The following is a 13968-nucleotide window of genomic DNA, read 5'->3' on the forward strand; positions in this document are numbered from 1 at the left end:
AGGCAGCGGTTATTTCCAGAGTTCTATCATCTCTGATTCTCAGGAAGTAATGGAGGGACTTGATGTTCCTCGATAAGGATTATTGGGACAGTCTGACGGTATCAATGTGGGCTTCTCAGATGCATGCATTCTCAAATTTGGCATGATTCCTTTAGCCGCCCGAGACTGATCAGTGAATTGAGCTGGGACTGTGATCGGAAAGCAACCAACAAGATGTAAGTGAACCTTCACCATCCCTCGCCCCTAGTCTGAGGACTTTGCTGGATTTAGTGTCCATTTGAGAACTTGAAGCTGAAATGTTATAGGTGCCTTGTAATATAATTAAGCTGCAGTTTGCCTGATGCGGGAAGTCTTGTGATTAGAATAGATACAACAACAATGATAGAAACATAGAGCTTCTGGAACTGAGATCGTACAGGTACCAAAAATATCCAGAAGCAATGAGGTGGCAGAATGGCCACTTAGGATCTTAAGAGACCACTTCTGCTTTAGTTAGCGGAGGTAGCTGATGCATTTTATTTTGTGTTTCATTCGACGGAAAATGGATCCAATGGTAGATTGTATATGTATTTATGAAGTATTGTGTCACAATGTAGCTTGCCATGTGATACCCTGGACCAGAAATACAGCACCTGTAGAAGGACCAGTACTTTTGATGAGTCTGTACCATATATCTAGCTACAACCCCGAAACAGTCCCGTGATGGGCTAACTTTAGGGGCAGGGTGGAGGGGAAAATCCAAAGTCCAAGAGATTTGGCTAGAGGCAGCAGCCGCTGTTTAAATCATTTGAACTTCAATGTTGGTTCTATTTATATAATTAATTTAATTGCTTGTATGCCATGTTTTTGTACAGTTTTATGTACATGCAAATGTTGCTTTTATATAAAAACAAATTCAGCAATGGAAGTATGTTACTATTTTTAGATGGGTTTAATGTGTAATCAGAACCATATTGTTAAAAGTGTTTGGAAACACATGTAATGCTTTAATAGTTAATCCACTGGCTTCCTATGTTATCTATCAGATTTACGCGGGCAGTGAGCACAGTTCTTCTATTATTTTTTCTATTGTTAAGCATGTAAAATTCTTGGCCCTCATTTGCTGAGCAGTCAATGGAGAGAAGACAAAATCATTGTAATTATTCCTTCTTCAAAGCTTTACAATAAAATGGGAAAACAAAATGTCTGTTGTCTTTGACAATTTCTCTCTTATCAAGAGGATTCCTGGGGTGCAAAGGATCTCTTGGCACTCCCAGTGATTGTATTCTCTGGAGTTTGAAGAGTGAGAGGGGATCTCATGGAAACTTATAAAATTCTAAGAGGGTTAGGTTCAGAAAGAATGTTCCCAATGGTGGGGGAGGCCAGAATTAGGGGGGTGATCGTTTGAGGATAAGGGGTAAACCTTTTAGAACTGAGATGAGGAGAAATTTCTTCACCCAGAGAGTGGTGAATGTGTGGAATTCACTCCCACAGAAAATAGTTGAGGCCAAAATGTCTGATTTCAAGAAGAAATTAGATATAGCTCTTGGGGCTAAAGGGATCAAGGAATATGGGAGGAAAGGGGGAATCAGGTTATTGAATTATATGATCAACCATGATCTTAATGAATGGTGGAGTGGGCTCAAAGGGCCAAATAGCCTGCTCCTGCTTCTAATTTTTATGTTTCTCTGTGTGAAAGCACTGGCCCGGAAAACACAACAGTCGGAATTTTACTGCCCCGTCCACCTCAGGAATCGGAGCGGGAGAGGGACGGATGTTGCAAAGATCCATTTATTTCAGGTGGGGTTTTCCGGTTTTTGGGACCAGTGAGGGCGTAAAATCCCGCCCAGGATAAGTGGTGATTTCAGCTCCTAACCCTGCTCATCAACTTCACACAGTGTTCCTGGGTGCTGGACAGTGGTGGTAGTGGTGATTGGAGCGTCCATGTGGACTAAGTGTCGTGCTGGGCAACAGCTCATGGCCTTATTGGCACCGCCATCCCAGTCATATCTTTTTGCAGAAGGCCTGCTTTACATCTTTTTATTTCTATGGCGTCTTCAACATAATAAAACTTCCCGTGATCCTCTCAGGAGCACGGTCAAACAAAATTAGACAGCAGGTCGCATTAGCAGTGATTGGGATGGAGACCGAAAGCGTAGTAAAGGAGATAGGTTTATAAAAAGCAGCTTAAAGGAGGACGGCGAACTAATGAAGTGATGAGGTTATATGCATCAGGGAGGGGGGAGGAGAGGATGTGGGGGTTGCAGGAATGGACTAGTTAGTAACAGGCAGCATTGTTTTTATATGGGGAAAGTTATGTCTCACCAATTTGATTGAGTTTTTGAAGAGGTGACAAAGAAAATTAATGAGGGAAGGACCGTGGATCTAGTTTATACGGACTTTAATAAGGTGTTCGACACGGTCCCGCATGGCAGTCTGGTACAAAAACTAAAATCACATGAGATTCGGGGTAGCTAGATGGATGCAGACCCAGCTTGGTTATAAAAGACGAAGAGGGGCGGTGGGAAGGTGTATTTCAGAATGGAGATCTATAGCTAGCGGCGTTCCGCAGGGATCAGTGCTGGGACCTCGATTGTTTGTGGTAAATATAAATGATTTGGAGGAAAGTGTAGGTGGCCTGATTAGTAAGCTTGCGGATAACTTGCAGATTGTTGGAGTTGCTGTGAGTGCCGGGGATTGTCAGAGGATACAACAGGATATCGATAGACTGGAGACTTGGCACTGAAATGACAGATGGAGTTTAATCCGGACAAATGTGAGGTGGTGCATTTTGGAGGATCAACTTTATTTAAAACAACCCTCTTTAGCCACGAGTGAGGTACCAGAGTATTGGAGAGTAACTAATATTGTTCCTCTGCTAAAGAAGGGCAGATGAGGCAATCCTGCAAATTACAGGCCGGTGAGCCTGACATCAATGGTGGGAAAATTTTGGAGAAGATTCTTAGGCACAGGATGTACTCACATCTGGAACAGAATAGGCTTATTAGCAATAGGCAGCATGGTTTTGTGAAGGGGAAGTCATGTCTCACAAACTTAATTGAGTTTTTTGAGGAAGTGACAAGAAAAATTGACCAGGGCAGGACAGTGGATGTTGTATGCATTGACTTTAGTAAAGCCTTCATGGCAGGCTGTTACAGAAGGTGAAGGCGTATCGGAACCGAGGTGAGCTGGTAAGATGGATGCAAAACTGGCTTGGACATAGAATAATAAGAATTCTCACAACAGCAGGTTAAAGTCCAACAGGTTTATTTGGTTACACACGCTTTCAGAATATCGCTCCTTCTTCAGCTGAAGAAAAAGATGCTTACCCCAGTCCAACACCGGCATCTCCACATCTCGGGCAAAGAAAGCAGAGAGTAGCAGTGGGAGGGTACTTTTCTAACTGGAAGTCTGTGACGAGCAGTGTTCCACAAGGACCAGTGCTGGGACTTCTGTTGTTTGTAATCTACGTCAATGATTTGGAGGAAAATGTAGGTAGTCTGATTAGGAAAAAATTTGCAGATGATACAAAAATTGGGGAAGTAGCAGGCAATGAGGAGGATGGTCAGAGGGTGCAGCAGGATACAAATCAGCTGGAGACTTGGGCCAAAAGATGGCAGATGGAATTTAGCCCAGTCAAATGTGAGGTGATGCAATTTGGAAGGTCTACTGCAGAAGGAAAACACACGGAAAATGATAGAACCCTTAGAAATATTCGTAGATAGAGGATCTCGGAGTGCCGATCCACAGTTCCCTGAGGGGGCAACTCAGGTGGACAAGGTGGTCAAGAAGACATACAGCATGCTGGCCTTCATTGGTCAGGGCATAGAGTATAGGAATTGGCAAATCATGTTGCAGCTGTATAATGATGTGGGTATGCCGGCGTTGGACTGGCGTAAACACAGTAAAAAGTCTGACAACACCAGGTTTTAGTCCAACCTATTTATTTGATAATATTCTCACTAGCTTTCGAGGGGACAGCCTCTTCGTCAGGTGAATGGAGAGTTCTGGCCTCAGACAGAGCATATAAAGCACAGACAGTTTAGAGATTACTGATTAAAATGCGAATCCTTACACCTAACCTGCTGTTCAAGACCTGAAGTGGCTGATAATGTGAGTGGTAGGAGCACTGATCACAGTTTAAAGAGATGTGTATTGTCTCCAGACAGTACAGTAAGTGAGGTTTTGCAAACCCAGGCAAGTCACGGGGGTTACAGATAGTGCGACAGATAATGCAGATAATGCTGTATAAGGCATAGGCTAGGCCACACTTGGAATATTGTGTACAATTCCAGGTACTACACTGTCAGAAGGACATTGATGCATTGGAATGGGTGCAGAAGAGATTTACCAGGATGTTGCCTGGTTTGGAGGATATAGACTATGAAAAATGATTGAACAAACTTGGATTGTTTTCATTGGAGCATCAAAGAATGAGGGGTGACCTGATAGACGTTTATAAGATTATCTGGATAGTCAGAGTCTTTTCCATAGAGTCGAAGGGTCAATTACTTGGGTGTATACGTTGAAAGTGAGAGAGGGCAAGTTTAAAAGAGATGTATGGGGCACATTTTCACAGAGAGGGTGGTGAATGCCCGGAGCACACAGCCTGAGGAAGTGGTGGAAGCAGATTCTATAATAACATTCAAAAGACACCTGGATAGATACATGAATACAGTAAAAAGTCTGACAACACCAGGTTTAAGTCCAACCGATTTATTTGATAGTAAACTCACTTCGAGTTTTCCCTCTTCTTCAGGTGAATAAATCGGTTGGACTTAAACCTGGTGTTGTCAGACTTTTTACTGTGTTTACCCCAGTCCAACGCCAGTATCTCCATACCATAGATACATGAATAGGCAGGGAATAGAGAGATAGAGGGAGTACAGAAACAATTTACCAGGATGTTGCCTGGTATGGAGGATGTCAACTATGAGAAGAAATGGAATAAACTGGAATTGTTCTCCCTGGAAAGTGGGAGGCTGAGGGACGATCTGATAAAAGTTTACAAAATTATGAGAGCTGTTGATCAGGTGAACAATTGGAAGCTTTTTCCCAGGGCAGAAATAACAAATGCAAGGCGACAAAGATTCAGGGTGAGAGGGGCAACGTTTAAGGGGGATGCGCAGGGGAAGTTTTCATGCAGAGAGTGGTGGGTGCCTGGAATGTGCTGCCCGAGGAGATGGTGGAAGCAGGCACATTAACAACATTTAAGAGGCATCTGGGTGGGTACGTGAATAGTGAGAGAATAGAAGGACATGGCCTGAGTAAGGCCAGAAGTGTTTTTTTAGTTTAGTTAGGGCATCATGATTGGCACTGGCTTGTCAGGTCAAAGGGCCTGTTCCTGTGCTTTCCTTTATTCTACCTTCTTTGTTTCAGAAAGGAACTGCAGAACGTTGCCCCTGTAGGCATGGTCACCAACAGCAGAGCAATTAAAATTGTGGATACACAGTAAATTAAAATTGGAGCCAGGAGGATGTCTGGATGAGTTGTAAGGCTGGAAGAGGTTAAGATATAAGGAGGAGCAAAGTTAAAGTGAGATTTGAAACCAGTGATGAAATTTGATACACTGCTGGAGCGAGAGCCAGTGTAGATCTGGGCGAACAGGACTTGGTGTGAGCTGGAATATGGGTAGACAAGCTGTCGATGAAGTCAGGTTTTGGGAGGTTGGACGTTGACCAGGAGAGCACTGGAACATTCTGCAGCTGTCACTGTCGGGTATCTCGGCATAGACCACCAGCTAAATGCTGCACCTGAGGGTGGGTGACCTGGTTCAGAATGGTATACTGCCACTTGGAATACGCCAGGCCGGAAGTGTGCAAATTCTGCCCCCCCTTTCCCCATTTCTTCTCCTCCCATTTAGCCCCTCCTGCTCTCAAAAGCCACGTTAGGGGCAAATGGATAGACCTGCAAAAAGGTGGAGCGGGGCAATATATTTGCCTCACTTATGTCAGCCTCACACTGGGAAAATGTGTCACTTGTATCTCGGCTTTGTTTTTTGGTCTGGTTAATTTGAATATGTTTTCAACAGAAATAGAGATTAATAAGAGATTGATTAAAGCAGAGAATAAAGGCCATGCGAGGAGACAGGAAACAACACCTAAGTGAGAGATGGGTGGAGTGTGGAGTTCTGACTCTGGTTTGTGTGGTATGTTCTTGCACAGAGCGAAAGAAGTCTTCCATCTAGCACCACTTTTATCCATAGGCAGTTGGGTAGTGGTGTTGTCACTGGCTTCATAATCCAGAGATCCAGGGTAATGGTCTAGGAACCTGGGTTCAAATCTCTCCACAGTAGACGGTGAAATTTGGATTCAATAAAAATCAGGTGTTAAAAATCTACTGGTGACCATGAAACCATTGTCGATTGTAAAAACCCATCTGGTTCACTAATGTCCTTTAGGGAAGGAAATTTGCCATCCTCACCTGGTCTTGCCTACACGTGACTCCAGATCCACAGCAATGTGGTTGACTCTCAGATGCATTCAGGAATGGTTGATAAATGTTGAGCCAACCAGCAATGTCCACATCCCATGAACGAGTAAATGAAAGTCTTCAATAGTTGGTGAGTTTTTTTTTCCTTGTCTCTAAGCTCAGACTGGGTAAGGTTTTGCTTTATGAGAAAAATAAAAACATGCTTTACAAAGCACATAACTCTCAAACTCACACAAGAGAAAGAGCTGGTTAGTGAGTAAGACTAGTTTCTAGCCTTCAATTATAGCAAATACTTAAAAAGTAGCCTCAAGGGCATGACATTTATGAGGAGGGCTGACACGTTAGAAGGATTATCAATTGAAGGCACATAGATTGAGGTTAGGAACACAAAAGGGACATTTACTCTCCTGGCAATGTACTGTAGACTCCCAAACAGTTAGAGAAAGATAGGAGGCAAATCTCTGAGAAAACAAATCTCTGAGAAGGACAGAAACAATCATGCCGCAATTGAAGAGATTTTAAATACATCAATAAGTGGAGTAAGTGGTGTGATCAGCAAATTTGCTGATGACACTAAGATGGCTGGATTGGCGGGCAATGAGGAGCAGTGTCTGGCAATACAACAGGATATTGATAGGCTGGTATATTGGGCAGATTCATGGCAAATGGAGTTTAACTCTGATAAATGTGAGGTGATGCATTTTGGCTGAAATAATGTTGGGGGGAGTGAGATCATAAAGGGTAGACCTATAAAGAGTATAGAAACGCAACGGGACCTGGTGTTGCAAGTGCACAAGTCTTTGAAGGTGGCAGTACAAGTGGAGAAGTTTGTGAAGAAAGGCTAATGGGATGCTGGCCTTCATAGTGAGATGGATTGAATATAAAAGTAGGGAGGTCTTGCTACGGCTGTATAGGGCATTGGTGAGGCCGCAGCTGGAGTACTGTGTGCAGTTTTGGGTGCCGTACTTACGCAAGGATATTTTGGCCTTGGAGGGAGTGCAGAGGAGGTTTACTAGGCTGACACCGGAGTTGAGGGGGTTGAGTTATGAGGAGAGGCTGAATAAACTAGGCTTGTACTCGTTAGAGTTTAGAAGAGTGAGGGGAGATCTCATTGAGACATATAAGATGATGAATGGGATGGATAGGATAGAGGTGGAGAGACTCTTCCCTCTCAGAAAGGACAGTAGGACTAGGGGGCACAGCCTCAAGATAAAGGGGAGGTGGTTTAGAATGGAGTTGAGGAAGAACTTCTTCACTCGAAGGGTGGTGAATCTCTGGAATTCTCTGCCCGTTGAGGTGGTGGAGGCTGCCTCGCTGAATATTTTTAAGACGCGAGTTGATGGGTTTTTGATAAGCGAGGGGATTAAGGGTTATGGGGAGAGGGCGGGAATGTGGAACTGAGCCACGACAGATCAGCCATGATCTTATTGAATGGCGGGGCAGGCTCGAAGGGCTGGATGGCCTACTCCTGCTCCTATTTCTTATGTTCTTATGTTCCTATATCAGCTGGGATCATTTAGTATGAAAAGATTGGGACTAACAGAGTTCTTGAAGTGTATTCAGGAGAACCTTTTAGGGCATTAAGGAGCAAATTCAAAAACAGGGGGTAAAGTTCTGGGCTAAGTTTTAGGAAATGATGTCAGGCAGGTGAAGGGAGTGCCAGTGGGGGGAGCATTTTGATGATAGTGATCATAATTTGCTTAATTTTGACAACATTATGGAAAAGGATAAATATAGATCATGAATTAAAATTCAAAACTGGGGTAACTCTGATTTTATTAAGCTGAAGAGGGATTTAACAAAAGTGGATTAAATTCAGGAGGTTCAGAATAAATATGTTCCCACATGAAGAAGGTTGGGATGACCAAATCTAGAGCCCCTTGGTGTCAAGAAGCTTCCAGGGGAAGGTACAACAGAAAAGTGAAGCTCATATCAGACACCAGCAACTCAACACTACAGAGAGTCAAGAAGAGTGTAGAAAGAGGAGGGCATGAAATCAGAAAGGACATTTTTGAAATGAGAAAGAAAGATGGAGTTTGAAAGAATATTGGCAAGCACAATCGAGGAGAACCCAAAGATGGTTTACCAATACACTAAGGGTAAGAGGATAACTACAGAAAAAAATAGGGTCTGTAAAAGATTGCAAGGCAAACTGTGTAGAGGCAGATTATGTGGATATGGTTTACAAAATGGACAATCAAGCATTTTAGTTAAGGAAGAGGAATGTGAAGTATTGGATGTGATAAGTGATAAACTTATGAGGAGAGAGTAAATCAGTTGGGATGATATTCAATGGAGTTTAGAAAATAAGAGGGAATCTCAAAGAAACTTACAAAATTCTAAAAAGGTTAGACAGGGTAGATTCAAAAAGAATGTTCCCAATGATGGGGAATCCAGAACTAAGAGTCATAGTTTGCGGATAAGGGGTTTGGTTGAAAAGATTAAGGCTCATGGAATACGAGGCTAAGTATCTAGATGGGTTGAGAACTGGCTTGGTAAGAGGAGACAGAGACTAGTAGTGGAAGGGTCCTTTCTAGCTGGAGGTCTGTCACTAGTGGGGTGCCGCAGGGCTCAGTACTGGGACCTCTTCTTTTTGTAATATACATAAATGACTTGGAAGAGGGAGTAAGTGGTGTGAACAGCAAATTTGCTGATGACACTAAGATGGCTGGATTGGCGGGCAGTGAGGAGCAGTGTCTGGCAATACAACGGGATATTGATAGGCTGGTATATTGGGCAGATTCATGGCAAATGGAGTTTAACTCTGAAAAATATGAGGTGATGCATTTTGGCTGAAATAATGTTGGGGGGAGTGAGATCATAAAGGGTAGACCTATAAAGAGTATAGAAATGCAATGGGACCTGGTGTTGCAAGTGCACAAGTCTTTGAAGGTGGCAGTACAAGTGGAGAAGGTTGTGAAGAAAGCTTATGGTATGTTAGCCTTTATAGGAAGGGGTATAGAATATAAGAGCCGGACTCTAATGTTGCAGTTGTACAGAACGTTGGTTAGGCCGCATTTAGAGTACTGCGTACAGTTCTGGTCGCCTTACTACCGGAAAGACATGGAGACCCTGGAGAAAGTGCAGAGGAGGTTTACCAGGATGCTGCCTGGTATGGAAGGATTGGGTTATGAGGAAAGATTGAGCAAATTGGGGCTGTTTTCCCTTGAAAGAAGGCGACTGAGGGGAGATCTAATAGAGGTGTATAAGATTATGAAGGGTACAGATAGAGTAAACAGTGGTAAGCTTTTTCCTATGTTAGAAACGCACATTACGAGGGGCCACGGGCTTGGGGTGAGGGGGGCAAGGTATAACACGGATGTTAGAGGGAGGTTTTTCACACAGAGGGTAGTGGGGTATGGAATGCTCTGCCAAGCAGAATGTGGGCTCACTTTTAACATTTAAGAAAAACTTGGACAGGTACATGGATGAGAGGGGTGTGGAGGGATATGGTCCAGGTGCAGGTCAGTGGGATTAGGCAGAAAAATGGTTCAGCACAGCCAAGAAGGGCCAAAAGGCCTGTTTCTGTGCTGGAATGTTCTATGGGTCTATGGGTCTATATGGGAGGAAGGGGAGGTGGGGAGGGTGGGGTCAGGATATTGAATTCGATGATCAGCCATGTTCAAGATGAATGGTGGGGCAGGCTCAAAGGGCTAAATGGCCTGCTCCTGCTTCTAGTTTCTATGTTAAATGTGAGACTCCTAATATTTAAACAGTTCTAGATTCTCCAACAAGGGGAAATATTCTCTTCACATTCATCCTGTTAATACCCCTCAGAGTATTCAATTTTCAGTCGTCACCTTTCACCCAATCAAACTCCAGTGGATACAAATCTAACCTCACTAACCTTTTCTCATTAGAAAATTAGGGTTGATGGTGGACAAGATTTGAGGAATTAGGAAGTGCATTACAGGATAAAGATTCTGAGCTTCTGCCCTACGTTTGTAGCCAGATTATTTATATGGCTGTTGATAGTGGGGAATTCAGCAATGGTAAGTTTTTTTTATTCATTTGTGGGACATGGCTGTCGCTGGCTGGCCAACATCTATTGCCCATCCCCAGCTGCCTTTGAGAAGGTGAGTTGCCTTCTTGAATCGCTGCAGTCCATGTGTTGACCCACAATGCCATGAGGTTTCTCTTGTTGGAGATTGTCATTGCCTGGTTTTTGTGTGGCATGGATGTTATGGATGCTATGGATAAGGCTGGAATGGAAGAGGCTGAAGGGAAATTTGATTGAAATATACAAAATTGTGAGGGTCCTAGATGGGTTGGATGGGAAGGGCCAGTTTACTTTAACAGAGAAGCCAGTGACTAAAGGGCAGAGATTTAAAGTGATTGGTAGAAAGAATATAGGGGAGACGAGGAAATGTTTTTTTCACCCAGAGGGTTGCAGGGGTGGGGAACTCACTCCCTGAAAGGGTGGCAGAGACAGAAAGCCTCAACTCATTGAAAAGGCATCTGGATTTGAAACTGAAGTCTCCTAACCTGCAGAGTAAACACTGGAAAGTGGGATTAGGGGGTGGCTCATTTTTCAGCCAACACAAGCACGATGGGCAGAGTGGCCTTTTTCTGTACCATACATTTCCCAGTGATTCTCAGGTCCGGACACAAACCTGAGATCCTTAAAATTCTGAAAGACTTCGAAAGAGTAATTAATGAACGATTGGCTGGAAAATCAGTAAGAAGGGGAGATCAGGCTCAAACCATTATTCAAAGAATAAAGTCATTAAGGTGTGGATTGTGTTGACCCAAGTGGCAGAGAAAATGAGACCATTGTAACTTTCTAAAATGAATCCCAGAGCAGTCACTGATTTTACACCCGTAGAAATTTTTATATCCATTGACTCATTAGCTCCCCTTGTTAAATGTCCTTCTCGGGGTAACCTGTAGACGCTGAAGAACCATCACTGATCTATCTGCTCTGCTGACCATTGCTCTTGCTTTTAACACCATCCATCATCCTTGGAATCTCCTCGCTACACCACCTGTATCAGCATGCTGGATCTGAACTGCTCGCAGAATTCCAGATGTCAACTAGCCTCAGGTTTTCAACAGCTTCCAGGTACTTGACCTCAGCTGAGGTGGCAGGATGGCCCAGCATCCAGTTTGCTCTCATTATTGTTTCAGATTTTTTGAGCATGACAAAATATATGAGTCAATGAATACTCATCTCTGAAGGGCAGCTGAACAAAGCAAGCACAGCGTATAGGTACTTAATTTAGTTGCAATACATGAGAGTTTTTGTAAAGCATTCAGCGGTATAGCCATCATAATAGTTCATGTGGGTGGTGTACCCTTCAGTTACTTGGTTATGTTTTCTTTTAAATGTTCCTTCAGAGTAAAATTGGCAATGTCTCTATAAATAATTTATTGTGGAAATGAGGTCAGGCAGCTGGAGAAGGAAGTACAGCCTGTGCAGAAAATCTCGATGCTATACCCTTTCATTTGATTTGATTTATTATTGTCACATGTATTGACATACAGCGAAAAGTATTGTTTCTTGCACGCTATGCAGTCAAAGCATACCGTTCATAGAGAAGGAAATGAGAGAGTGCAGAATGTAGTGTTACAGTCATAGCTAGGGTGTAGAGAAAGATCAACTTAATGTGAGATAGATCCATTCAAAAGTCTGACAGCAGCAGGGAAGAAGCTGTTCTTGAGTCGGTTGGCACGTGACTTCAGACGTTTGTATCTTTTTCCCAATGGAAGAAGATGGAAGAGAGAATGTCTGGGGCTGCTGGCTGCTTTGCCGAGACAGTGGGTAGTGTAGGCAGAGTCAATGGATGGAAAGCTGGTTTGTGTGACGGATTGGGCTACATTCACAACCTTTTGTAGTTCCTTGCGGTCTTTGGCAGAGCAGGTGCAATACCAAGTTGTGATACAACCAGAAAGAATGCCTTCTATGATGCATCTGTAAAAGTTGGTGTGAGTCGTAGCAGACATGTCAAATTTCTTTCATCTTCTGAGGAAGTAAAGGCACTCGTGGGCTTTCTTAACTATAGTGTCAGCATGGGGGGTAAGACATGTTGTTGATGATCTGGACACCTAAAATCTTGAAGCTCTTGACCCTTTTTACTTTGTCCCCGTTGATGTAGACTGGTGCATGTTCTCCTTTACATTACCTGAAGTTGATGACGATCTCTTTTGTTTTGTTGATATTGAGGGAGAGATTATTTTTTCTGCACCAGTTCACCAGATTCTCTATACCATTCCTGTACTCTATCTCATCATTGTTTGTGATCTGACCTACTACAGTGTGTCACACTTTAACACTATCACAAGAGTTTATTCTGGGGTGCGGTGATATAGTAGTTATGTTACTGAACCAGTAATCTGGCTGTTTGAGAATTGGCTTTTAGTTTCAAAGATGTGCTGGACAAGTTGGTGCAAATCCATCCAGATGTGACTGAAAACCTAACCAATTCCATTATTGATCAGTACCCAGGGTGTTGCTTTCACACCTCCTTTGGACCTTATATAATTCCAGTAAAACACTGTAGGAGTTGTCTCTTAACTGACCTTCTCTAGTCAACTATATCTGTAGGATGGACAATGCAGCTTGCAGGTGCAGCAGGTGGTCAGAAAGGCGAATGGGATGCTGGCCTTCATAGCAAGGGGGATTGAATATAAAAGTAGGGAGGTCTTGCTGCGGCTGTATAGGGCATTGGTGAGGCCGCAGCTGGAGTACTGTGTGCAGTTTTGGGTGCCGCACCTGCGCAAAGATATTTTGGCCTTGGAGGGAGTGCAGAGGAGGTTTACTAGGCTGATACCGGAGTTGAGGGGGTTGAGCTATGAGTAGAGGCTGAATAAACTGGGCTTGTACTCGTTAGAGTTTAGAAGAATGAGGGGAGATCTCATTGAGACGTATAAGATGGTGAATGGGATGGATAGGATAGAGGTGGAAAGACTCTTCCCGCTCAAAAAAGACAGTAGGACTAGGGGGCACAGCCTCAAGATAAAAGGGGGGCGGTTTAGAACAGAGTTGAGGAGGAACTTCTTCACTCAAAGGGTGGTGAATCTCTGGAATTCTCTGCCCGTTGAAGTGGTGGAGGCTGCCTCGCTAAATATTTTTAAGACGCGGGTTGATGGGTTTTTGATAAGAGAGGGAATTAAGGGTTATGGGGAGAGGGCGGGAAAGTGGAACTGAGCAGCGACAGATCAGCCATGATCTTATTGAATGGCGGGGCAGGCTCGAAGGGCTAGATGGCCTACTCCTGCTCCTATTTCTTATGTTCTTATTCTTATGTTCTCACCATCATTTCCATGCTGGCTGAGATCAGTTCACCCAGTTGAAAGCTAGTCAGGGATTTGTGGCCTGTGTAACTCGATTTGAAAGGTTAGGTGTTAACCATGGAGTTTGTCAAATCAGATGGCTATCATAACCAATACAAAAGACCATCAGAACACACTGTGTGAATTTCACTTCCTAATGGCTCCTTTGATTCATTTGTAATCACATTAAATCTGTGTCCTCTGTTTATCAACCCTTCAAATCACTGGTACAAACCACTGTTCTCTACCTTTTATTTCTCTATTGTCTTTCTTCATTTTTCTCCC

The sequence above is a fragment of the Carcharhinus amblyrhynchos genome, chromosome 13 (genome assembly GCF_965287045.1).
Source record: "Carcharhinus amblyrhynchos chromosome 13, sCarAmb.v2.hapA, whole genome shotgun sequence".
Lineage (NCBI taxonomy): Eukaryota > Metazoa > Chordata > Chondrichthyes > Carcharhiniformes > Carcharhinidae > Carcharhinus > Carcharhinus amblyrhynchos.